Source organism: Scyliorhinus canicula, chromosome 12, assembly GCF_902713615.1.
Source record: "Scyliorhinus canicula chromosome 12, sScyCan1.1, whole genome shotgun sequence".
In the NCBI taxonomy this organism is placed as follows: domain Eukaryota; kingdom Metazoa; phylum Chordata; class Chondrichthyes; order Carcharhiniformes; family Scyliorhinidae; genus Scyliorhinus; species Scyliorhinus canicula.
The window spans coordinates 61,723,882-61,751,454 of record NC_052157.1 but is presented as its reverse complement, the minus strand read 5'-3'; the positions used below and the strand labels follow the sequence as shown (position 1 = coordinate 61,751,454).

Below are 27,573 nucleotides of genomic sequence, written 5' to 3'. Positions count from 1 at the left end.
AATGGAGTTCAGTTACGAGTGGCGTACCACAAGGATCTGTTCTGGGGCCATTGCTGTTTGTCATTTTTATAAATGACCTAGAGGAGGGCACAGAAGGTTGGGTGAGTAAATTTGCAGACGACACTAAAGTCGGTGGAGTTGTAGACAGTGTGGAAGGATGTTGCAGGTTACAGAGGGACATAGATAAGCTGCAGAGCTGGGCTGAGAGGTGGCAAATGGAGTTCAATGTAGAGAAGTGTGAGGTGATTCACTTTGGAAAGAAAAACAGGAATGCGGAATATTTGGCTAATGGTAAAATTCTTGGCAGTGTGGATGAGCAGAGGGATCTCGGTGTCCATGCACATAGATCCCTGAAAGTTGCCACCCAGTTTGATAGGGTTGTGAAGAAGGCCTATGGTGTGTTGGCCTTTATTGGTAGAGGGATTGAGTTCCGGAGCCATGAGGTCATGTTGCAGTTGTACAAAACTCTAGTACGGCCGCATTTGGAGTATTGCGTACAGTTCTGGTCGCCTCATTATAGGAAGGACGTGGAAGCTTTGTAACGGGTGCAGAGGAGATTTACCAGGATGTTGCCTGGTATGGAGGGAAAATCTTATGAGGAAAGGCTGATGGACTTGAGGTTGTTTTCGTTAGAGAGAAGAAGGTTAAGAGGTGACTTAATAGAGGCATACAAAATGATCAGAGGGTTAGATAGGGTGGACAGTGAGAGCCTTCTCCCGCGGATGGAGGTGGCTAGCACGAGGGGACATAGCCTTAAATTGAGGGGTAATAGATATAGGACAGACGTCAGAGGTAGGTTTTTTACGCAAAGAGTGGTAAGGCCGTGGAATGCCCTACCTGCAACAGTAGTGAACTCGCCAATATTGAGGGCATTTAAAAGTTTATTGGATAAGCATATGGATGATAATGGCATAGTGTAGGTTAGATGGCCTTTAGTTTTTGACTTCCCATGTCGGTGCAACATCGTGGGCCGAAGGGCCTGTACTGCGCTGTATCGTTCTATGTTCTATGTTCTAGGTGGAAATTTGTCATTCAGCCAACTGGAACAGCAGGACCGAATTTCCCTTGGAGTCCAAGTCAGAATGTTGCTAACTGATGTATCATCAATGACCACGAGATGAGAATGGTGAAACTATTGAGGCTTTATTGCACAAGATGTTGAGCCTCCTGCAGCTCGATCCAGAATGGGAGCAGCGTAGGAGAGCACACACTTTTATACAGCGCCTGCCGGGAGAAGCCAGCAGACTGGGATTTACTGTGTTACCTGCAGTACATTGGCAGTACCGTGGTACGCATAGTGTGTTACCAGTGGTGTTTACCACATCCACCCCTGTTTAAAAAAAAGTCTAGTGGGGGTGAAAACAACACTACAGATTGAGTCTGTTGGGGGCTTTGACCCTCCGTCGCGATCGCCTCAGTCCTGGTGGTGGTGTGGGCGCCGATGTGGTCACCTGCGACTCCGGGAGCGTGTTGTCCTCTCCTTCGTCACCCAGTAGTGGATCCGGTGAGGGGCGGATGCTGCTGTGGTGAGGGCTGTGGTGAGGTTCGCTGGTGGGAGGGTGGGCGGCGCAGGGGTGAGGGAGGCAATCAGAGGGGGGGGAGACGGTACCAGGTCGGGAATGGTTAAGGTTGTGGGTAGGGGCCCAGCGGGTGCCAGGTCCCGGAGGGAGACTGTGACCTGTCACCCTTCGGGGTGTGCCACGTAGGCATACTGTGGGTTCGCAAGGAGGAGGAGGACTTTCTTGACCAGGGGTTCCGATTTATGACTCCTGGCATGCTTCCGGAGGAGGACGGGCCCAGGAACTGTCAGCCAAGTTGGGAGCGAGACCCTCGGTGGTGGACTTCCTAGGGAAGGCAAGCACACGTTCGTGAGGGGTCTCATTAGTAGCAGTGCACAGGAGCGACTGGATGGAGTGGAGCGTATCGGGGAGGACCTCCTGCCAGCGGGAGACCGGGATATTCTTAGACTGGAGGGCCAGCAGGACGGCCTTCCAGACCATCCCGTTCTCCCTCTCCACCTGTCCGTTTCACCGGGGGTTGTAGCTGGTGGTCCTGCTCGACGCGATGCCCTTGCTGAGCAGGAATTGATGCAGCTCATCGCTCATGAAGGTGGATCCCCGTTCGTTGTGGATGTAGGTGGGGAAACCGAACAGGGTGAAGATGCTGTGCAAGGCTTTGATGACCGTGTCAGAAGTTATGTCGGGGCATGGGATGGTGAATGGGAAACTGGAGTACTCATCAATTACATTGAGAAAGTACACATTGTGGTCAGTGGAGGGGAGAGGCCCTTTGAAGTCCACGTTGAGGCGCTCAAAGGGGCGGGAGGCTCGCTCTATCTGGCCGGTAGAAGTGCAGCTTGCACTCTGCGCAGACTGGGCAGTCCCTGGTCATGGTCCTGACCTCCTCGATGGAGTAGGGCAGGTTGCGGGCCTTGATAAAATGGAAGAACCGGGTGACCCCCGGGTGGCAGAGGTCATTGTGGAAGACCCGGAGTCGGTCCACCTATGCGCTGGCAAATGTACCGCGGGATAGGGCATCTGGGGGCTCATTGAGCTTTCCCGGGCGATACAAGATCTCATAGTTATAGGTGGAGAGCTCGATCCTCCACCTCAAAATCTTGTCATTCTTGATCTTGCCTCACTGTGTATTGCTAAACATGAAAGCAACCGACCATTGGTCAGTGAGGTGAGTGAATCTCCTGCCGGCCAGGTAATGCCGCCAATGTCGCACAGCTTCCACAATGGCTTGGGCCTCCTTTTTGACAGAGGAGTGCTGAATTTTGGAGGCATGAAGGATGCGGAAAAGAAGGCCACGGGTCTGCCCGCCTGGTTGAGGGTGGTGGCCAGAGCCACGTCCGATGCATCGCTCTCCACACCTGAAAGGGGAGCGACTCGTTGACCTCGTGCATCGTGGCCATGGCGATGTCCGCATTGATGCGGTTGAAGGCCTGGCGGGCCTCAGCCGTCAGGAGAAAAACTGTGGACTTGATGGGTGGGCGGGCATTGTCCGCATAATTAGGGACCCACTGGGCATATTATGAGAAAAACCCCAGGCACTTTTCAGGGCCTTGGGGCAGTGAGGGAGGGGGAGTTCCAGGAGGGGGTGCATGTGGTCGGGGTCGGGCCCTAGGACTCCATTTTCCATAACGTAGCCAAGGATGGCTAAGCAGTTGGTGTGGAACACACATTTCTCCTGATTGTAGGTGAGGTTAAGGAATTTGGCGGTATGGAGGAATTTTTGGAGGATTGCGTCGTGGTCCTGCTGATCATGGCCTCAAATGGTGACATTATCTACATACGGGAACGTGGCCCGCAGCCCCTACTGGTCAACCATTCGGTCCATCGCTCGCTGGAAGACCGAGACCCCATTCGTGACACCCAAGGGAACTCTAAGGAATTGATAGAGGCGGCCATCTGCTTCAAATGTAGTGTGTTGGCGGTCCTCCGTGGGAGCTGTTGGGAGGCGGACTTGAAGTCAACTCTGGAGAAGACTTGACACTGCGCAATCTGGTTGACCATGTCAGATATGCGGGGGAGGAGGTACGCATCGAGCAACGTGTACCGGTTGATGGTCTGACTGTAGACGATGACCATCCTGTGTTTCTCCCCAGTCTTAACTACCACCACTTGAGCTCTCCAGGGGTTGTTCCTGGCCTCAATGACCCCCTTCCCGCAGAAGCCGTTGGACCTCCGACCTGATAAAGGTCCTGTCCTGTGCACTGCACCATCTGCTCCTAGCGGCAACGGGCTTACGGTCCGGGGTGAGCTTTGCAAACAGTGAAGGCGGATCGACCTTAAGGGTCGTGAGGCCACAGACGGTGAGGGGGGGCAGGGGTCCATCGAATTTCAGAGTAAGGCTTTGGAGGTGGCACTGAAAATCGAGACCTAGTAACAGGGCAGCGCAGAGATGGGGGAGGACGTAGAGTCTGAAGTTGCTGTACTCTGCGCCCTGAATGGAGAGGGTCGTGACGCAGTACCCCTGGATTTGCACAGAATGGGATCCGGAGGCCAGGGAGATTTGCTGGGTGACGGGGAGGACCGGGAAGGAGCAGCGCCTTACATAGTAGGGTGCATGAAACTCTCTGTGCTCCCGGAGTCAAAGAGACAGGACGTCTCGTGCCCGTTGATCTTTACCGTCGTCGTAGCGGTCGCAAGGTTGCGGGGCCGAGACTATTTGAGGGTGATGGAGGCCAGCTGCGGAAGATGTTGGGAGTTTCTAGACTGATCAGCGGTGGCTGAGGTATCGGCGGGCTGCGAACGGCCGGGCGAGCAGGGGTCCTGAGGCGCGGTCCAAGACGGCGGCGCCCACGGTGGACAACATCCGAGGTGGCGGCGCCCACAGGCCACACGTGGCAGTCGGCGGCGAAGATGGCGGCGCCCTTTGATCGCACATGGAGGGTATAGGGATGCTGGGCCTGGAAACGGCAGCGACCGATCAGGCCTGGCAAACGGAGACAAAGTGGCCCTTCTTGCCACACCCGTTGCAGGCAGCGCTGCCTGGGATGTTTGCTCTGGCCACAAAAATAACATTTGGGCCCTCTGGAGTTGGCTGGCTGTCGCGCGGCTCAGGCTTGCTGTGTACCTGAGTCGGCAGATGGTGGGGCCCACGATGCCCATGAGGGTGCCGCGCAGTCGGGGGTGTAGGCCTCCAGATTGCGGGAGGCCACTTCAAGGGAGTTAGTGAGCTGTATAGTCTCCGTAAGGTCGAGCGTAGCCCCTTCCAATAACCGCTGGCGAACGTAATTAGACTTAATGCCCGTGACAAAAGCGTCTCTGATTATTAGTTCGGTGTGTTGAACTGCCGACACTGCCTGGCAATTACAGTTCCTGCCGAGTATTTGCAGAGCACTCAAGAAATTTTCCTGAGACTCCCCCGGGAGTTACCGTCTCGTGGCCAGGAGGTGCCTGGCGAACACCTGATTCACAGTATTGATGTACTGTCCTTTTAGTAGCACCATTGCTTCCGTGTAGGTGGGCGTGTCCTGGATGAGCGAAAAAACTTGTGGGCTCACCCGTAAGTAGAGGATCTGGAGCTTCTGTGGGTCTGAGAGTTCTTCAGTGGCTGCTCCGAGGTATCCTTCAAAGCAGGCTAGCCAGTGCTCGAAGGTGGACGTGGCATCGGCTGCGTGAGGGTTCAGCTCCAGGCAATCGGGCTTGATTAAGACGTTCATCTCTAAAAATCTTGTGCAATAAATTGATGCACCATCAATGACCACGAGATGAAAATGGTGACACTATTGAGGCTTTATTGCACAAGATGTTGAGCCTCCTGCAGCTGGAACCAGAATGGAAGCAGCGCAGGAGAGCGTACACTTTTATACAGCGCCTGCCAGGAGGAGCCAGCAGGCTGGGATTTACTGTGTCACCTGTAGTACACTGGCAGTACCGTAATACGCATAGTGTGTTACCAGTGGTGTTTCCCACACTAACAAGTGTCAGGAAGAGGTCAGATTAAGAGCAGCTGAATGGGGCATGAGGAAAATTGGGCAGAGAACAATCGATGAGCAGAGGATGTCCCACTCCTCAGGGTGAGGATCTGAAGGGTTATCCAGACAGCTCAGCAAACTTCACTGAGACACAAAGAAAACACGATGACTTGGTCGATGATCTCACTGTTGTTTGCTGGACCTTTACTGTGCAGGAAATATTGGCCAAGCTTTCCGATGACAGGGGCCACAATTCAGAGCTAAATATATTTCATTTGAGACGGTCTGGTGTGGTGAAAGGCGTTCCAGAAATGCAACTTCTTTGATTTTTAAAAAATATTTTAATTCAAGGCTTTTTACAAATATACGCAACAATATCAGAAGACCAAAACATCAACCTGAACAAACAATTGCAAATCCCCAACCTCCCCCGATACTAACACCCACCTCATCCCGCCTTCCCAATTTTTACCCCCTTATCGCCCCCCCCCCCCCCCCCCCCCTCCCCACCCACCCCACCCTTGCTGACCCCTCAATCCTCCTTGCAGAAATCAATGAACGGTTTCCATTGTTGGTCGTTCTGGGTGAGTGAGCTCAACACTCACTTGGCTCTGTTTCTTGTTCTAAGCTCTGGAGTCGCCAGGTGCCGTAAAGACACCGCCACAGGTTTCAAGGTCAAGTTCAAAGCAATAAAGCTGTACACCAATTAGTAAGTCCAAAACAATTAGAGTTTATTATAACACAATTATAATAACACTCATGCACACACTAAAGATTAAACTTACTTCTACCACTAAACAACTAATACTTAGCTAAGAAGGAACATAGAACAGTACAGCACAGAACAGGCCCTTCGGCCCTCGATGTTGTGCCGAGCAATGATCACCCTACTTAAACCCACGTAACCCGTATACCCATAACCCAACAATCCCCCCATTAACCTTACACTACAGGCAATTTATCATGGCCAATCCACCTAACCCGTACATCTTTGGACTGTGGGAGGAAACCGGAGCACCCGGAGGAAACCCACGCACACACGGGGAGGGCGTGCAGACTCCACACAGACAGTGACCCAGCTGGGAATCGAACCTGGGACCCTGGAGCTGTGATGCTAACCACCATGCTACCGTGAGGCCCTACGAGGAACTGCGAGGTCAGGGAACAAGGCCTTTGTTCTGTTCTGGTCTGCAGGCTTCGAATCGCTATCAGTTGGCAAGGGTGTCAGTAATGCCGGTTTCAGGTTGCGGTCGTCGTTTAGGCACTTACGTTTTGGTGGCTGCTGCTCAACGGCTGATGTAGAAGACAGGGATCTGGAGGCTGGAGTCAGAGGCCGGAGACAGGAGACTGAACCATGTGCGGGACCTTTCTTTTATAGGTCCCAGGGGATCCACGCCCCTTTGGGCGGACTCCCTTACCTGCTGGGGATCGATTGGGCCTCTTCCCAATCGATATGTTTTGAACCCCCCAATCTTAGGGCCGTTCCTTAATTGCTGGGGTGGTTCTTAGGACTTATTGTCCTGGGCTTCTCTGGCGCTACTGGGTCTGGCCTACTATTGAATGTATCGATTGATACTTAATTTGTGTCCATTGTATCTGGGACTTGCCCGGTATCACCTCATTAGTATGCTAACGACTTCTCATTCACAGCGCTGCCTGGTCTCTGCAGCCGTCAGAAACCGGTTTCTGCAGTTGTCCCAATACATAATTGCTCTGCAAGCTGTTTGCTCTTTAACATGTCCGTTTTCCCTGCACTCTTTGCAGTCTTCCATTTTTTGTTCGTTAGTGGCCATCTCAGGGACCCACCTCATCCCACCTTCCCAATTTTTACCCCCTTATCGCCCCCCCCCACCCGCCCCACCCTTGCTGACCCCTCAATCCTCCTTGCAGAAATCAATGAACGGTTTCCATCTCTGGGTGAACCCCTCTGCCGATCCCCGCAAAGCGAGCTTGACCTTTTCCAACCGCAGGAATACTGCCAGTTCACTCATCCATAACCCCGCATTCAGCAGTTCCGAGTCCCACCAGCACAATAACATCCATCTCCAGGCTATTAGGGAGGCTAAGGCCAGAACATCGGCCTTTCTCCCCACCTGGACTCCCGGATCTTCCGACACTCTGAATACCGCCAGCTCCAGACTCGGGGTCACCCCCACACCCAGAACCTTGGACATAACTCCCTACCGGAACCCTCCCAAGTTTTGGACACTCCCAAAAAATGTGGACGTGATTCACGGGCCCCCTCGCACACCACCCACACTGATTCTATACCTCCGCAAAAAACATGCCCATCTCGGCTCCGTCATGTGAGCTCTGTGCACCACCTTAACCTGGATGAGGCTCAACCTCACACAAGGAGGACGCGCTCACCCTCTGCAAAGCCTCTACCGGTCTACCCCTGTCCTGGCCCGCACCTGCCTTCCCAGCTCCTCCTCCCATTTGTGCTTCATCTCCACCGATTCCTTAAAGATAACCAACACCTTCCCCTCCCCTATAGCATCCTGCAACAACAACTTGTCCTGCAACACTGTAGGCGGCAGCCCCAAGAAGGACGGCACCTCTGTCCTCACAAATCTCTTACCTGCAGGTACTTAAGCTATTCCCCTTGGACAACGCATACCATTCCCCCAACTACTCCAGCCACGCAAACATGGCCCTTGAGAACAAGTCCTTAAAGTACTCTATCCCAACCTGCCGCCACCCAGGAACCTCACATTCAACCCCCCAGGCACAAACCTATGGTTGTAACATATCGGTGCCCACAATGACATGCCCTCCAGCCCAAAATGTTGCCTGCACCGACTCTACACCTGTATTGCCAACAGCACCACTGGGCTCACGGAGCACCTGACTGGTGAAAATGGAAATGGTGCCAACAAACACGTCCCCCGGCATGACCCTGCCTCCATCCATGCCCACACCGATCTCTCCTCCACTGCCCATCTCCTCACCATTTCAATGTTTGCCGCCCAATAATAGTTTCTGAAATTCGGCAACGCCAGCAGGCAGTTTGTTGCCGGTGCCACGTGATAGCGAGGCTAGGAATAGGGAGAGAGTGCAGTTGAACACGTGGCTGCAGGAATGGTGTAGGAGGGAGGGCTTCAGGTATTTGGATAATTGGAGCGCATTCTGGGGAGGTGGGACCTGTACAAGCAGGACGGGTTGCATCTGAACCAGAGGGGCACCAATATCCTGGGGGGGAGGTTTTCTAGTACTTTTCGGGAGGGTTGAAACTAATTTGGCAGGGGAATGGGAACCGGATCTGTAGTCCAGCAACTAAGGAAGCCGATGTTCAGGACGCCAAAGCATGTAGTGAGGCAGTGGGGAAGGTAACAATGACAAAGGAGAGTACTTGCAGGCACGGAGATGGGTTGAAGTGTGTATACTTTAATGCAAGAAGCATCAGGAATAAGGTGGGTGAACTTAAGGCATGGATCGGTACTTGGGACTACGATGTGGTGGCCATCACAGAAACTTGGATAGAAGAGGGGCAGAAATGGTTGTTGGAGGTCCCTGGTTATAGATGTTTCAACAAGATTAGGGAGGATGGTAAAAGAGGTGGGGGGTGGCATTGTTAATTAGAGATAGTATAACAGCTGCAGAAAGGCAGTTCGAGGGGGATCTGCCTACTGAGGTAATATGGGTTGAAGTCAGAAATAGGAAAGGAGCAGTCACCTTGTTGGGAGTTTTCTATAGGCCCCCCAATAGCAGCAGAGATGTGGAGGAACAGATTGGGAAACAGATTTTGGAAAGGTGCAGAAGTCACAGGGTAGTAGTCATGGGTGACTTCAACTTCCCAAACATTGAGTGGAAACTCTTTAGATCACATAGTTTGGATGGGGTAGTGTTTGTGCAGTGTGTCCAGGAAGCTTTTCTAACACAGTATGTAGATTGTCCGACCAGAGGGGAGGCCATATTGGATTTTGTACTTGGTAATGAACCAGGGCAGGTGATAGATTTGTTAGTGGGGGAGCATTTTGGAGGTAGTGACCACAATTCTGTGACTTTCACTTTAGTTATGGAGAGGGATAGGTGCGTGCAACAGAGCAAGGTTTATAATTGGGGGAAGGGTAAATACAATGCTGTCAGACAAGAATTGAAGTGTAGAAGTTGGGAACATAGGCTGTCAGGGAAGGACACAAGTGAAATGTGGAACTTGTTCAAGGAACAGGTACTGCGTGTCTTTGATATGTATGTCCCTGTCAGGCAGGGAAGAGATGGTCGAGTGAGGGAACCATGGTTGACAAGAGAGGTTGAATATCTTGTTAAGAGGAAGAAGGAGACTTATGTAAGGCTGAAGAAACAAGGCTCAGACAGGGCGCTGGAGGGATACAAGATAGCCAGGAGGGAACTGAAGAAAGGGATTAGGAGAGCTAAGAGAGGGCATGAAAAATCTTTGGCGGGTAGGATCAAGGAAACCCCAAGGCCTTTTACACATATGTGAGAAATATGAGAATGACTAGAGCGAGGGTAGGTCCGATCAAGGACAGTAGCGGGAGATTGTGTATTGAGTCTGAAGAGATAGGAGAGGTCTTGAACGAGTACTTTTCTTCAGTATTTACAAACGAGAGGGGCCATATTGTTGGAGAGGACAGTGTGAAACAGACTGATAAGCTCGAGGAGATACTTGTCAGGAAGGAAGATGTGTTGCGCGTTTTGAAAAACTTGAGGATAGACAAGTCCCCCGGGCCTGACGGGATATATCCAAGGATTCTATGGGAAGCAAGAGATGAAATTGCAGAGCCGTTGGCAATGATCTTTTCGTCCTCGCTGTCAACAGGGGTCGTACCAGAGGATTGGAGAGTGGCGAATGTCGTGCCCCTGTTTAAAAAAGGGAATAGGGATAACCCTAGGAATTACAGGCCAGTTAGTCTTACTTCGGTGGTAGGCAAAGTAATGGAAAGGGTACTGAGGGATAGGATTTCTGAGCATCTGGAAAGAAACTGCTTGATTAGGGATAGTCAGCACAGATTTGTGAGGGGTAGGTCTTGCCTTACAAGTCTTATTGACTTCTTTGAGGAGGTGACCAAGTATGTGGATGACGGTAAAGCAGTGGATGTAGTGTACATGGATTTTAGTAAGGCATTTGATAAGGTTCCCCATTGTAGGCTTGTGCAGAAAGTAAGGAGGCATGGGATAGTGGGAAATTTGGCCAGTATGATGACACACTGGCTAACCGATAGAAGACAGAGAGTGGTGGTGGATGGCAAATATTCAACCTGGAGCCCAGTTATCAGTGGTGTACTGCAGGGATCAGTTCTGGGTCCTCTGCTGTTTGTGATTTTCATTAACGACTTGGATGAGGGAGTTGAAGGGTGGGTCAGTAAATTTGTAGATGATACGGAGATTGGTGGAGTTGTGGATAGTGAGGAGGGCTGTTGTCGGCTTCAAAGAGACATAGATAGAATGCAGAGCTGGGCTGAGAAGTGGCAGATGGAGTTTAACCCTGACAAGTGTGAGGTTGTCCATTTTGGAAGGACAAATATGAATGCGGAATACAGGGTTAACGGTAGGGTTCTTGGCAATGTGGAGGAGCAGAGAGATCTTGGGGTCTATGTTCATAGATCTTTGAAAGTTGCCACTCAAGTGGATAGAGCTGTGAAGAAGGCCAATGGTGTGCTAGCGTTCATTAGCAGAGGGATTGAATTTAAGAGCCGTGAGGAGATGATGCAGCTGTACAAAACCTTGGTCAGGCCACATTTGGAGTACTGTGTGCAGTTCTGGTCGCCTCATTTTAGGAAGGATGTGGAAGCTTTGGAAAAGGTGCAAAGGAGATTTACCAGGATGTTGCCTGGAATGGAGAGTAGGTCATACGAGGAAAGGTTGAGGGTGCTAGGCCTTTTCTCATTAGAACGGAGAAGGATGAGGGCGACTTGATAGAGGTTTATAAGATGATTAGGAGAATAGATAGAGTAGACAGTCAGAGACTTTTTCCCCGGGTAGAACACACCATTACAAGAGGACATAAATGTAAGATAAATGGTGGAAGATATAGAGGGGATGTCAGAGGTAGGTTCTTTACCCAGAGAGTAGTGGGGGCATGGAATGCACTGCCTGTGGAAGCAGCTGAGTTGGAAACGTTAGGGACCTTCAAGCGGCTATTGGATAGGTACATGGATTAGGGTAGAATAATGGAGTGTAGGTTAACTTCTTAAGGGCAGCACGGTAGCATTGTGGATAGCACAATTGCTTCACAGCTCCAGGGTCCCAAGTTCGATTTCGACTTGGGTCACTGTCTGTGTGGAGTCTGCACATCCTCCCCGTGACTGCGTGGGTTTCCTCCGGGTACTCCGGTTTCCTCCCACAGTCCAACGATGTGCAGGTTGGGTGGATTGGCCATGAAAAATTGTCCAAAATTCTTTGATTAACCTAGGACAAAAGTTCGGCGCAACATCGTGGGCCGAAGGGCCTGTTCTGTGCTGTATTTCTCTATCTATCTCTATCTCACTGTGGCTTCACAGCGCCAGTATCCCAGGTTCGATTCCCAGCTTGGGTCACTGTCCGTGCAGAGTCTGCACGTTCTCCCCGTGTCTGCGTGGGTTTCCTCCGGGTGGTCCGGTTTCCTCCCACCGTCCAAAGACGTGCAGGTTAGGTGGATTGGCCATGCTAAATTTCCCTTAGTGTCCAAAAAATAAAGGTTAGGAGGGGATATTGGGTTACGGGAATAGGGTGGAAGTGAGGGCTTAAGTGGGATGGTGCAGACTCGATGGACCGAATGGTCTCCTTCTGCACTGTATATTCTATGTTCATTGAGCTCAGCAGCTGACGCACACTTGCTGACAACCGCCTTCCCTTCACAAATGCTGCATGCTCCTCCACTATAAACCCAGGACCACCAGTATCCCCTCCAGCTTCCCACTGATCATCTCTACCCCCTAGATTGGCCAAATGCTCCCCATCTCAAAAGCAACTCTCTTTTTAAACAGCACCGTTATCCTCTTAGTCTTCATGTCTAACCCCGAGTGGAACACCTGCCCCACCCATCCCTTCCTCAGCCTCATCTGATCCCCCAACTTCAGGTGCCTCTCCTGCAAGAACACATCATCAGATGAGCGAAAACACAAGGCAGTTTAACCAGCCCATTCAACCTTTGCACATTCCACGTGACCAGCCTGATCGGGTGGCTCCCCTGCCGAACAGCCATATTCCTTTTTAAGTCAGCCCCTGGCATGTGTCATGTGCACCTCCAGGCCCGCCCTCAGATGTCTGCCGCCATCTCTCCCTTCCCAACCACGCCACACCAACCTCACCCAAGTCAGCAACCTCCCCCCACAACCAAACAAAGAACCAAACCAATTCAACCCCCCCCCCCATGCCTTCCTCCTGTCAACAGGGGCAGCAGGGTAGCATGGTGGTTAGCATAAATGCTTCACAGCTCCAGGGTCCCAGGTTCGATTCCCGGCTGGGTCACTGTCTGTGTGGAGTCTGCACGTCCTCCCCCTGTATGCGTGGGTTTCCTCCGGGTGCTCCGGTTTCCTCCCACAGTCCAAAGATGTGCGGGTTAGGTGGATTGGCCATGATAAATTGCCCGTAGTGTCCTAATAAAAAAGTAAGGTTAAGGGGGGGGTTGTTGGGTTACGGGTATGGGGTGGATACGTGGGTTTGAGTAGGGTGATCATGGCTCGGCACAACATTGAGGGCCGAAGGGCCTGTTCTGTGCTGTACTGTTCTATATTTACTCAGGTTAGCTAGCCTGCCCAGCTAGCATGTTGCCCCGCCCAGGCCCTCTGCCTTTCCCTCACCCTTCCATCCATCCCTCCCCCCCCCAATGCTCCCAACCGCTAACAAAGAGAAACAAAAGCCGTGCACACCATCACCGCTCCTGCATTGAAACCTATGGCAATTCACCCACCCCTCTATCCCATAATTTACACAAAACTCCACTCCAAAATTCAATGAAAATGAAAATCACTTATTGTCACGAGTAGGCTTCAATGAAATTACTGTGAAAAGCCCCTAGTCGCCACATTCCGGCGCCTGTCCAGGGAGGCTGGTAAGGGAATCGAACCATGCTGCTGGCCTGCTTGGTCTGCTTTAAAAACCAGCGATTTAGCTCAGTGAGCTAAACCAGCCCAATGTCCTTGTACTCCTCTCATTCCCAGTACAGGACATCGTCTCAAAAGGTGTCTTCAGATAGGCAGTAAATGTCGACCTTGCCAGAACCACAGGAATAAAAATGAAAGCAAACTACTGCAGATGTTGGAATCTGAAACCAAAAGAGAAAATGCTGGAAAATCCCAGCAGGTCTGGCAGCATCTGTATGGAGGGAAGAGAGCTAAAGCTTTGAATCGAGATGAACCTTTGACAAAACTGGCTTTGACAAAGCACATCTTGTGATTGAAGACTATTCTCATTTGAGAGACTCGAGTGAGAGAGAGAGAAAGTTTGCTTTTGTTGCACGTTTTGGTATGTGGGCAAAACGCGTTTATTGGGGTGTATTAACTTCCGTGTGCTTAACACCACTAGGCTCTGTTCTATGTATTTATTCAGCTCAGGAGTCGCCAGGTGCCGTATAGACACCGTCACGAGTATTCCAAGGTCAAGTTCAAAGTAATAAAGACGATACACCGATTAGTAAGGTCCAAACGATAATATTTATTATACAGTTATAATAAATACTCATGCACACACTAAGAGACTAAGCTATGACTAAACTAAAGTAATCAGAATACTTATCTAACAGGAACAGGCAAGGTCAGGGAGCGAGGCCTTCGTCCTGGTCTTGGGCTGCAACCTTCAGCAAGCGTTCTGGTCACTGGGGGTTCTAGCGGGCTTAGTTCACGTAGCGAGCGTCGTACTGGCACTTACGGTTCGGCGGCTGGTGCTCGACGGCTGGAGTCAGAGTGTATCTTCAAGGTCTTGGTCAGGGCCGGAGCACGGAATAACAGACCGGACAACACGAGGTCCCCGTCTTTTATAGGGATCCCATTGTCCTTCCCTCTTCTTGGGCGGGCTTTAACCTTTGGTTATCTATTGGGTCAATTCCTCATCGATACTGTTTGAATTCCCCAATGCGAGGGGGTCTCCGTGATGGGGGGGGGGGGGCGTTTCTTATGCCCTTTTGTTTGGAGGTTTCTGGTGCCTCGATGTCTGGGCCTTGGTTCAAATGTGTCCATTCAGAGTCAAATGTTTCTATTGTGTGGGTGTTCAGGTCTGATTGCCTCATTAGTATGCAAAGCGTTTTGCCATTTGCACCTAACTAAGGTCTTCTCACCTGAGCCCAAACTGGTTTCTGCTACTTGCAGAATGCAAAATGCTCTCTTTGCAGACTGCTGTTTTGGCTAAACTGCCTGTTTCCCTGCAGTCTTAGCGCTTGGCTTACTTTGTAGCTCAGCGTCCATTTTAGGTGGCTACATTCCCTCCTTGTGATCCTCACAATCCAAATATTGTGAAGGATCACCTATGTACGTCGCCTTGAGTGCATCTGGGTTGCCTTCTTTGTGTCCCCTGACCTCTTGCCAGTTCCTGGGCTACTCTATCTTAAACTATGGGAAGAAATTTTTTTTACCTTACATCTCTACTTGGCGCTATGTCAAAGGGGACATGCATTACCAAACTGGGAACCTCTACCTATCACAATTAGCCTTAACTTAACTTAAACATTTCCTCACACTCTAAAACCTTAACCATTCACACCACAACATCACACTTCCTAACTCGGCAGTCGAGTATAGGACAATATAATACAGGGTCGAACTTTATTTACAGAGTGCTTTAATCAGTGAGGGGCTGAGGGGCTTGGTGAAATCCGAAGATGGGAGATTGAACTCCATAGACGGTTGAGGGGCAGGAACGGGAGGCTCTCCTCTTCCACTTCCTCAACCTGAGGGTCTGTACCAGTATAATGAGGATCGCAATCACCAGTAGTGATTCGATTACGTATGACATGGAGTACCATGTCATAAATTTCGTGCACCAGGTCTGAACCTCACTGATCAGAGCTGAGCACTGTGGAGTTGCTGTAAGGGAAACATTTACTGTGGGGGTTGTGGGGGAAACGTGTCTTGCTTCCACACATACAGATATAACAGTTAAAAGCAATAGGTGAGCTTCCATCATCTTCAACTTGTTCTTCCTTCTTTCTTCCTCCTGTATGGACAATCCTTGCTTCGATCCCTGCCTCGTCCTTCGAAAGCTATGGGATCAAGCACAGTATCTGTCAATACACAGTTTAAGATCTTTACCTGTTAGTGCATCTGTCTTTTAAATTCCAATTGACCCTTTAAAAATGACTGGCCAAGTCACACCCTGTGACTCCCCTCATTTTTTTTTTTTTCAAAAGCGAATTTGAAGACCAGAATACACCTAACAATCCTTCTCCTGCGAGCCGTCTCGCAGGCTTTGCTAGTTTACCATCCGAATGTTTCCGGATGTAAATAGCATGTGGGATGGCGGCCTAAGGGCTGCCTAACGAAAAATGAAAACAAAATTTTGAAAGAAACGTCCGAATGAGTTGTGTATGGGCCGCGACGGGTAAGATTTGGATGGGATCCCCGGGTAGGGCGTGCTGTGCCATACCCGAGCTTGGCTGACCAAAGTGGGTTCTCAGACAGGGCGGGTCCTCAGTGCCGTTTGTCCACTGCCTGAGTAACCTGGATTAAAACGGGTACGAATGTGTTAACCGTGACTTGCAGCCTCTATTCACCGAATAGAGGGGCACCTAAAAGCAATGGAGCCAAGATGCTCCTTTTGGGAAATGAGCTGGGCTTCAGACATTTCAGACGATAAGGTGAGCTGCTCACCATAGAAGTTCTCAGAGGTTTCGGCAGAGAAACTAAAGTGTGTGTAAGGTGGTTACAAGCCTTACAACTTTGAAAAGATCTCCAATCAAACTGGTTTTCTGGAACCGAAGTTCTCAAAGGTATCGGCGGACAAACTAACGTGTATGTGAGGTGGTCACAATCTTTTCAGCTGAAAAGAAGATGTCCATCCTCCAACTGAACCATTTACATTCCTGAAAGACAAACAAACATAAAACGATAGACAAACATACGTGCAGGTTCCATCAGAAAGGACATCGCTTCCCTCAAACGATTCCTATTTTACATCATCTGGACACCTCACTTCTCCTCTGTCTCTGTGAACAGGGTCACAAAGGGGTTGCCGTGTCGGGATTCAGACACCGTGTCGTCCTGCTCTCCCGGATCCCACACCCTTGTGTGGATCAGGCATGATATTTTCGAATTGTGTGACCGGGGGTCACTTTCATCATTGCGGACAAGTCTGTATGAATTGTCCCTGTGCCATAGTGTTGTGTCAAGTGTGTTGTCGGGGTAGTCGGGGTCGGGTGGTGGTTCTGTGTTTTTAAGGTAAGTGACTTCCATGGGGTCACTGGAGTCGGGGTCGTAGTTGGTGCAGTGTGGGCTGTATGGCTGTGTGCTGTAGCTGTCCTCAGAGTCAGTGTCTGTCCTGCTGTCTCTGCTGTGGCAGCTTGTGGGCGTTTCGGGGCGTGGTCTGTCGTGGTCTGTGGGCGGAGTCGTGGGCGAGTCCGATGATGAACTGGTCTGTGAGGGGGATGGTGGAAAGGTGTCTCTGGTGGGTGGGGTGAAGTGTTCTGCTGCGTCTAGCAGGACATGGTGGGCATGGTTGGCCTGTGTTCCATATGCCTTTAACTGGTTGATATGGAACCACGCGGTCTTCCCATTAGGATATTTTATCCTGTAAACTGAGGGGCTAATTTTATCCGAAATTGAGTATGGACCGGAATATTTTGGAGCCAAAAAACTGCTGGGGTTGTAAACAGATAACATTACCTGTTGCCCAACCTGGAATTCTGTGGGGTGTACGGTCTTATTAAAACAAGCTGTGCGTTGTTGACGGCGTTTGCCTAGCTGAACTGCGGCTGCAATCTGTGCAGACCTCACAGTCTCAACCAAGTCTTTAACCGTCTTTTCGTGTGTGAGGGCCGTCACTTCGGGGCTGGTCATGTCCAGTCCTAAAAGGAATTCTGTCCCTTTCATAGGGCGTCCGGTCATGAGTGTGTGTGGTGTGTATCCTGTGGAAGTAGAAACTGTGTTCCGTATGAACATGAGTGCAAATGGGAGCACTGAATCCCATGTGGAGTTGTTCTCCTGAACCATTTTCCTAAGGGTAGTTTTTAGAGTCCGATTCATGCGCTCCACAATCCCGCTGGACTGTGGATGATACGCAATATGAAAATTTTGTTTTATTCCAAATATTGTCAGGACGTTCTTCATGACCCGTCCTGAAAAGTGAGATCCCTGGTCCGAATCAATACTTCGGGGTAAACCCCATCTCGTGAAGATGTGGTGGGTCAGGATCTTTGCAGCTGTCTTGGCTGTATTTGTTCTAGAGGGGAATGCCTCTACCCATTTGGTGAAGGTGTCGATGACCACTAGAACGTATTTATAGCCATTCCTACAAGGGGGCAATGGTCCTATAAAATCGATCTGGAGGTTTGTCCAGGGGCCGTTAACTGGGCGAGTATGCCGAAGTTGTGCTTTCTTAGAATACCTCTCCGGGTTATTCTGAGCACAAATAAGGCAATTCTCAATATAATGCGTTACATCAGTCCTGAGATTAGGCCACCAACAGAGCTGCCTGAGGTGCCTCGTTGTTGCATCAATTCCCTGATGCCCGTGGTTATCATGGAATAAAGCAATCATTGCATTCCTGTCCTGCTGCGGGACCACATAAAGTTGTTCCTTTATGATCACACCCTCATGTGTGGTCAGTGCGTGTTTAAATCTCTCGTACTCTGGCACAAAGTTGCCTTTAAAAACCTCCCTGAGGTCCTTATCCTGCTTCTGTGTTGCTACAAGATCTTTAATATCTGTTTGTGAGATTTGGACTGCGCTCACAGGGGCGCTAGCTGGTGCACTAGCTGGGGGGGTCCATAAGTGTCCTCGCCTGGAACCTACCTTAGCCAATGCGTCGGCTTTTACATTCCCAGGGGGGGATGACCTATGGTGACTTCGTACTTTTATAATGCCGAAGGTCCTGTCCTTCGCTTTCTCCAAAATGTGCTTGAGTAAAGGGGCTGATGGAAGGGGTTTCCCGTCTGCGGAGACAAAACCTCGTGTCCTCCACAGGGGCAGAAAATCGGTTAAACTGTTACAGACATATAAGCTGTCTGAATATATGTCTGCTGGGCTGGGGAAAGAATCGGGGTGGTCCACTATATACGCTATGGCCGCGAGCTCTGCTGCCTGCGCGCCTAAGTGACCTGGTAGTTTTAGAGCGATTTCTTCGAGAGCGCGACCCTGCGCGTCCTCTACATAGATGCCGCATCCTGTGATACGCTCACCATTTAAAACTGTGGATGAACCGTCTACGTAAATCCTCAGTGGTCCACACGTGTCTGTGGGTTGGGGGCTTTGTTTTGGGTTCCCTATCTTCCTGGGGGGGTGTTTTTGCGATAAAGGGTCCTGTGTTATGCAGGGGAGCTACAATTTCACAGTCATGGGGCTGTCCGGGGTATTGGAGGTTGTCTGCTAAATATGTGTGTGTGCGGGTCCGTTTTACTGTAATGTCCCGTCCTTGTAAAAGTAGTGTCCACCTAGCTGCCCTAATCTGGCTAACTGAACCGTCCTTCAGTCGACCGTCTAGGAGTAGCTGTGTGGGTGTGTGTTCGGTCAGAATAGTAATGGGGTTGAGTCCGGTAATGTATGAGAAGTACTGAACTGCCCAGAAGACAGCAAGGAGGTGCCTCTCACAGGCTGAAAATCCTTGTTCCACCGGGTCTAACAGTCGGGAGGCATAAGCCACTGGTCTTAGCTGCTCGTGCCGTTCCTGAAGCAACACGGCCGAGAGGGTCAGATCGGTGCTCGCTACCTCTATTGCATAGGGGGAAAGTTGGTCTGGGACTAGCAGCGCGGGTGCTGCGCTAAGGGCTCTTTTTAACTCCTCAACAGCCTCTGTGTGCTGCGGAAGCCATTCCCAGGGGGCTCCTTTCTTAAGGAGGTCTGAGAGTGGGGTGGCTTTTGTCGCGAATCCGTCGATGTGGTTCCGACAATAGCCAACCAGTCCTAAAAATGACCGGAGGGCTGAAACATTTTGGGGAAGGGGCAATTTGACAATCGAATCAATTCTTTTGAATTCGATCTCGCGTTTGCCGTGTGTGATGACTGTTCCCAAATACATCACTTTATTTTCCAAAATCTGGGCCTTTCTTGGGTTAACTTTACATCCAATTGAAGTCAACAGTTCCAGGAGTTCGGCCAGAAGCGTAATGTGCTCTGCCTTTGTGTCTGTCTGCAGTAGTAGGTCGTCTACGTACTGTACCAGACATTCGGGGCGGGAGAATTTCTCTAAACCACTTGCCAACTGTCGGTGGAAAATGGAGGGGCAATTGTGGAATCCTTGTGGGAGGCATGTCCACGTATACTGCTGTGATTTGAAAGTGAAGGCAAATTTGTACTGGCACGTTTTTGCCAATGGTATTGACCAGAATCCGTTACTGATGTCCAATACCGTGAAGTATTTGGAGTTGAGTCCCTGCTTGAGCATGGTCTCGGGACTAGTAGCTACCGTTGGGGCTACTGCGGGGGTGACTTTGTTGAGTTCCCGATAATCGATGGTCAGACGCCATGATCCATCGGGCTTCCTCACTGGCCAAATAGGGGCATTATTGGTCGAGGCTACCGTTCTGAGCACACCTTGCTCCAATAAGCTTCCTATCACCTTTTCTATTTCCACCTCTGCTTCCAGGGGAAATCTATACTGTTTCTGTGGTTGGGGGTCCTGTCCGGTAACATGAACTGGTCCAGTCATTCTGCCACAGTCATGACGGTGACTGGCAAATGCTGTCCTGTGTTTGTTCAGTAGGGCTTTTATTTGTCTGTCGGTGTGGAGTGTAGTCAGGTCAAATGAGTACTCTCCCACTGCGCTAATCCGATTAGCGTAGTCTCCTACTGTGAGGGTGGCTGGTGCTCTGTCTGATCTAGCCATGTGCCAGACACACTGGTTCACTGGGTCGAATGACAAGCTATGAGCGTTCATAAAATCTATCCCCAGGATGTGTTCTGCTGTCCGGGGAAGATTTACTAAAACTACGGGGTGTTTGGTTGAGATGTTCCCTAGCTGGATTGCTACGGGTGCCGTAATGTGTCCCTGCTGCGAGTGTCCTGTGAACCCGCTAAGTGTAATGGTGGATGTGGTCGGCCACGTGTCTGCGTGTGCCGTGGTCGTAGAGTTAATGGTGGTGCGGGACCCTCCTGTGTCCCAAAGTAACTCTATGGGCTTCCCTTTTACTCTCGCTGTGACTACGGGTCTCCCTGATGAGTCCCATAGTGTGTCACAGACCCAAGTGGGGGAGCCCGAACACCGTCAGTTCGTCTCGTCCACATTGGTGGGTCCTGACTGTACTGCTATATTGTGGATGGGTTTTGCCTTACTGCGGTTCAGAGTGCCTGTCTGCTGGCCTCTCTGAGATCGCTGGGGTGCATTGCATTCCTTTGCCCAATGCCCTAACTGTCCACAGTTATAGCATTCCTGTCCTTTCTGCTGAGGGCTGCTCTTCCCTTCATTTACCCATGCGGGTTTCTGGTGCTCTCTCACTGCCTGAATATCTGCTGCAGCCTGAGCCTCTTCTGGGGATTTAACCTTACTCTTTCCCTGAATTGATTGCTCCCATGCGCGGGACAACCTTTTCAGGACCCATTTCTCATTATGGGCCTCTTCTGAGGGGTCATAACTGTTGCAAGCGCTCTGTCCTGCCTCTGTCGCGTGTGAGATTATAGTGCACGTCCATTTGACCATATTTTCCCGGTTCAAATGCGCTCTATTTAACTCGCCGAAAACTGCGTTGAAATGAATCCACAGCCTTCCTGCGAATGCTGTGGGGTGTTCGGATCTTTTCTGCCGGCACTTATTAAGTCCTTCCACGGGGTCACCTCGATTATACCCTATGGCATCTAAAATGGAGGTGTGCATCTCTTCTAGGGTGCCTCCGGCAACGTTCTGTGGGTCGGGGAGGGCTGCTACTACTGACTGGTCTAAGCTCAGAACTGTGAGCTTAACCTGCTCTCTCTCATCCAGGCCGTACATGGTAGCCTGCTGTTTTACTTTAGCAAAGAACTGGTGGGGGTCTGCGGTGGGGAGGAACGGAGTGATCTTCTCACATGCGTCCCTGAGCTGGGTTACAGTTAAGGGGGTGGTGTAGGTTATATCTGGTGCGCCTTCTGTTATAGCTTTTCTCTGCGTGGTTACGGGATTCATGGGTGCGGTTATGATCTGATCTGTGGGGGGTGGGGGTGCCTGCCTTTTCTGTTGCGCTGCTGGCGCACATGTTCCCTGAACATAACGCTGCGCTGTCTCACTTAATTCTTGCCAATCTGGGGCATTTTCTCCATCTAACTGGGTGCTTTGGAACCCATTTTGCACCGAAAGCAGCGATTGCAGCTCTGCAATCTGTTTCCTGCATTTTGCGTGATCCACGGTACTTTGCCTTTGCTCTGTGGTTGCAGCATGGAGTGCTCTCAAAGCTGCTTTGAGATCAGAGCATTGCCTCTGCAAAGCCTCCACCTGCTTCTCTGATTCCTCTCTTATCAGAACGGCACGTTGCACGTCCTGATAAGCCTTTTCGTACTGGGTCTGGGAACTGCTGAGATGGGCTAGACAAGACTGATGTGCCCTCTTGGCATCATCCACCTCTCTACCTTTCTCTGCCAACTTCCCTCTTAGATCCAGATTTTCCTTCTCAATGTCCCTGACATCGACCTTACTCATTCAGTTCCTTTCTTCTAAATCTGCCCGGAGCGTCCTGACGACCTCCTCTGTGCCTCGCAACTGTGCCAAACAGGACACAATCGCCATCGGCTTACGTGCTTTACTCATGTTCTTTTTATGAATTTGAGAGAGGTTCTCCCACCAAGTATGTCCTATACTTCCGGGACCTGTCTCCTCATTCAAACAAAACTCTTTCCAAAGGGGCCATCCCTTTCCTTGCAGATACTTGCGGAGTTCCAGCTCCCACGTGGGACACTGACCTACCCTGCTACTGCTGCTGGTCGCTGCGACCACAAACCTTTCTGGATCCATCAGACGTTCCATTGCCTGCATGGCCATTTTCTCTGACTCTCTTTTAGTTAATTTGGAACAGGGGGTTGCTGGGGTTGTGTTTCAAGAAACGGGTACGGCTTACACTATGTTCCGTTCACGAAACTGCCGAAAGTTTGTCGCAACAAAAATGCTTTCAGTTTTACCTTACAGCCCTGTTAGTACGCATGCACTAAACACACTTCCGAATTACGCTTATTAGTTTGAACACCTTGAATACTCGTGATTTTCTTTACTTTCCTACTTTCTCTGTAATTTGGAGTTCTAATTCAAATTTCAGGGTCCTGGACGGTGTGGGGTTTCCACTTACAACCGTGTCCCGTCAGGATGTCGCCACTAAATGTTGCACGTTTTGGTATGTGGGCAAAACGCGTTTATTGGGGTGTATTAACTTCCGTGTGCTTAACACCACTAGGCTCTGTTCTATGTATTTATTCAGCTCAGGAGTCGCCAGGTGCCGTATAGACACCATCACGAGTATTCCAAGGTCAAGTTCAAAGTAATAAAGACGATACACCGATTAGTAAGGTCCAAACGATAATATTTATTATACAGTTATAATAAATACTCATGCACACACTAAGAGACTAAGCTATGACTAAACTAAAGTAATCAGAATACTTATCTAACAGGAACAGGCAAGGTCAGGGAGCGAGGCCTTCGTCCTGGTCTTGGGCTTCAACCTTCAGCAAGCGTTCTGGTCACTGGGGGTTCTAGCGGGCTTAGTTCACGTAGCGAGCGTCGTACTGGCACTTACGGTTCGGCGGCTGGTGCTCGACGGCTGGAGTCAGAGTGTATCTTCAAGGTCTTGGTCAGGGCCGGAGCACGGAATAACAGACCGGACAACACGAGGTCCCCGTCTTTTATAGGGATCCCATTGTCCTTCCTCTTCTTGGGCGGGCTTTAACCTTTGGTTATCTATTGGGTCAATTCCTCATCGATACTGTTTGAATTCCCCAATGCGAGGGGGTCTCCGTGATGGGGGGGGGGGCGTTTCTTATGCCCTTTTGTTTGGAGGTTTCTGGTGCCTCGATGTCTGGGCCTTGGTTCAAATGTGTCCATTCAGAGTCAAATGTTTCTATTGTGTGGGTGTTCAGGTCTGATTGCCTCATTAGTATGCAAAGCGTTTTGCCATTTGCACCTAACTAAGGTCTTCTCACCTGAGCCCAAACTGGTTTCTGCTACTTGCAGAATGCAAAATGCTCTCTTTGCAGACTGCTGTTTTGGCTAAACTGCCTGTTTCCCTGCAGTCTTAGCGCTTGGCTTACTTTGTAGCTCAGCGTCCATTTTAGGTGGCTACACTTTCAAACACTTTTCTGTGTACCTATTTAAGCAGAAGTGAAACATATATTCATAGAGATCATCCAATCCTTTATTCCCTCAAAATATCATGTTAATGTAAACTAAAATATAGTTTCACTGTGTATTGCCCTCCCTGCCAATGAACTTCAGTCTATTGCTGTGATAATTAATGCATATTATATAGCTCAAAATGTAATGTAAGTAAAACATGTTGGGGCTTGCCATGAGCTGAGTTTGTAGCTCTTAATAATCTTGATGTTTGCTATAGTCTGTTATTTTTATGTTAAATGAAGGTTTTTAATGATACAGCTATGAAGGAGACCATTTGACCCAACATTCCTATGGGGGATCCTTGAAAGAGAGATCAAATTGGTCCCACTTTAACCCCTTCCCCCACCCCCTCAAACACCCTCCTCCCACCCCACCCCAGTCCCACAACTTTGTTTTTTCTCTCTTAATCTTGCTATCATTTTCCCCTTCCAGTATTTTCCAATCCCCCCCCTTTGAAAGTCCCTATTGAATCTGTTTTCACTGCTCTTTCAGGCAGCACCTTGCAGATCATAACAACTTGCTGTGTAAACCTGAGGGAGAAAGGAATAGAAGGTTATTGTGGTGGGGCGAAATTAAAAGGGCAGGAAATGACTCATGTAGCATAAAACTGGCTGGTCCAGTTGGGCCTGCTTCTGTGCTGCATATACTTTGTGATTGTACCTGTAAAAGAAATTTTTTTAAAAATTGCTTATTGTCACGAGTAGGCTTCAATAAAGTTACTGTGAAAAGCCCCTAGTCGCCACATTCCAGCACAGCTGGTACAGGAATCGAACCATGCTGCTGGCTTGGTCTGCTTTAAAAGCCAGCGATTTAACCAAGTGAGCTAAACCAGCCCCACTACTTGTGGGTTGCAATGTCTGTCTCAAATAACCAAGTCTGACAGCCTGGAAATACATCTCGCTCGATCTAGATATTGGACATATATATTGCTCAATTTAACAAGAAGCAACTGTTATGAATTTTGAAACTTATTAGAGATAGTTCTTTCCTGGCATTGCTTTTAAACTAATTCAAGCTTGATTTAATTTTTTTAATTTAAAGTTTAAAATTTGCGACAGAAATGCTGGGGATTTGACACTTGGTGAGTTGCTCTTAAAGAGAGCCAGCATGGACACAATGGCCTGAATGGCCATTTGTGCTCTCCCCATTCGATGATTTGGCTGCGGGATTGTGCCCCTGAGATTGGGTAAGATCTGGGATGCTTCAATTCTTGAGGAATTTGGGCAAGACTGGCATTTCTGCCCATTCTTAGTTGTCATATGTTTAACACATGCAGACATTAACATGTTAACGCTGGTTGCTTAATACATTCTCACTTTATGTTAGGTGTAACAGAGCTATTTACAGAGCAAGATAAATTTCAAAATCATCTTAAACACAAACAATCAATGCCAGATATGGATAAAATTGTCATGTGGCAATTAGATAAAACTAACAAAACCTATCGAGCAGAGCCTCCTTCATCAAATTCAAATGAAAAGGCTGAAAGGGATTGAGGACTGAAGAAGTGAGTAAGAAATATAAAAATGTCATTAACCACAAGAATTAAGGAAATGTAAAGACAGCTCCTTGGACTTTGATTATATTCTTATTGGAAATGGAAAAATAGCCATAACTGCAGCTGCTGGTCCCCGATCCAGTCCCATTACTCCACGTGCCCACCCCCCTCAGCTGTATAAATCCAACCCTATTTCAGTTCTCTCTAACTTTCACAAAGAGTCACCCAGAATCAAAATGTTAGCTACCTTCTCTCCTCAGATGCTGTCAGAACTGCTGCAATTGTCCAGTGTTTTCTGTTTTTGCTGCAGTGTCTAATGTGTGCACAAGTTCAGTCCACTGAGCTTTGAGATCTACTGGGGAGTGTGAGAGAAGGACGCAGGGACAGGCAGTCAGCGACACTTAGAAGACAGGCTGTAATCACCACCTAGAAGAGTGGGTGAAGAGTGTCCTGCAGTCAGCATTTCAGTGAAACAGTTTTGGAATCTGCTGATTGGTAAGTAGGAACTGGTGATTATCTATTCTACCATTTGATAATATAGGAAGAATACAGGCAATGTCTATTGTTAAGCGGTCAGCATCTGGAGTAGAAGAAGGTCCTCAGTATTATCAATATTTTTGAGCTTGGAAGCAGTAAGGGGAGTGATCTAAGTGCAAGTTATGGCAGGGAAGCTTGGTCACGTGGAAAGCTCTTCCTGTGCTATGTGGGAAACCAGGGACACTACCAGTGTCCAGGATGGACATGTATGCAGAAAGGCATCTCCAGCTACAGCTACTTGAAATCCATGTTTGGAGCTGGAGTGGTGACTGGAGTCACTCTGGAGCACCCATGAGGCTTATATCTTCATAGATAGTACATTTAGAGAATTGGTCACACCCCAGACTAAGTCTGGACAGGTAGAAAGGCAAAGCAGGGGCAGGAAGGTAGTGGAGAAGTCCCATGGGACCATACCCCTCTCAAACAGATATGTTGCTTTGGTGCTGTTGGGGGTAATGACTGCTCAGGGGAATGCAGTGAAAGCCAAGTCCGTGACATCACGGGTGGCTCAACTGCACCGATGAGGTGGAAAAAGAGGGGTAGGGCTATAATGATAGGGGATTCAATTGTAAGGGGAACAGAAAGGTATTTCTTTGGTCACAAGAGTGATTCTAGGATGATATGTTGCCTCCTTGGTGCTGGGGTCCAGGATGTTACAGAGCAGCTGTAGAATATTTTGGAGGAGGAGGGCGAAGAGTCAGCAGTTATGGTAAACATTGATACCAATGACATGGAAAAAAAAAAGGGATGAGGTCCTGAAAGTTGAATACCCAGGGAGCTAGGTGATAAATTAAGAGGGACCTCCAAGGTAGTGATTTTAGGATTATTCCCAGTGCCACTGCCAGTGAGAGCAGAAATAGAAGGATAGGTAGAATGAGTGCATGGCTAGAGGGTGATGTAGGAGGATAGGCTTTAGAATCCTGAGGCATTAGCATAGGTTCTGGGCAGGTGGACCTGTAAAAGGTGGATAGGTTATACCCCAACACGAATGGGGTATAACCTTACAGGTTTGTTTGCCAGTGCTGTTGTGGAGGCTTTAAACTGGTATGGTTGGGGGATGGGTACTTGAAAGAGATGGAAACTGAGTTAGAAACAAAAGGCAGAAAAAATGATGCAAAAGAGGAAGACACAGGAATAAAAGGCAATAAACAAACAGTGGCTCTATTGTCCCTAGAAATGGGCTTGGGTAGGAATACAAAATTAAGAGTTCTTAATCTTATTTTTAGAAGAATTATTGGGTTTTCACATCTACAGTCCATAAATTACATATTACAAAACCGCGCCAAAAGGAAAAGAAAAAGAAAAACAGAAACCAACACATATATTTACAAGCAAATGTCTTCCCTTCCGCTGTGGCCGTGACCCCCCTTCAGCCACATACATCTGTCACAATCCCCAGTATGACCAGAGCACGTTTTTACAAGGTGTCTATTTGCAGTTTAGTTTAGGCTTCAGCTTGCCCTCGGACCAATCCCCTGTGGCTTTGTCCCTTGTCCCTCTGGTTCTCTTTGTGTGCCTTCGCTCTCCCTCCCTTTCCACCCCATCCCCTGCTCCCCCTTTCCCTCTCCCCCCACATTTTCCTTTTCCTCTTTGTCCCTTGGCTTGTTTGTGTCTCCCACCCTCCTTTGCTGCACACTCCGCAACCCCACCCTATTGGTTGCTGGTTACAGTCAGATCTTAGAACAAGTTGGTGAACAGCTTCCATGTCCTATGACAACCTTCTTCCACCCCCCCCCCCCCC

General features: G+C 49.3%; 1 protein-coding gene across 4 annotated transcripts in view; it reads left to right on the top strand.

Moving 5' to 3' along the window:
* Nucleotides 1-27,573, top strand: part of LOC119975257 (sialic acid-binding Ig-like lectin 12) — a 312,188-nt gene that overhangs the window by 11,532 nt on the left and 273,083 nt on the right. For all 4 annotated transcript variants that reach the window (XM_038814942.1, XM_038814941.1, XM_038814943.1 and 1 more), the window contains exon 2: nt 25,606-25,790. The gene's annotated coding sequence lies outside the window, so the exon portion shown is untranslated. The remainder of the gene's footprint in view (nt 1-25,605; nt 25,791-27,573) is intronic.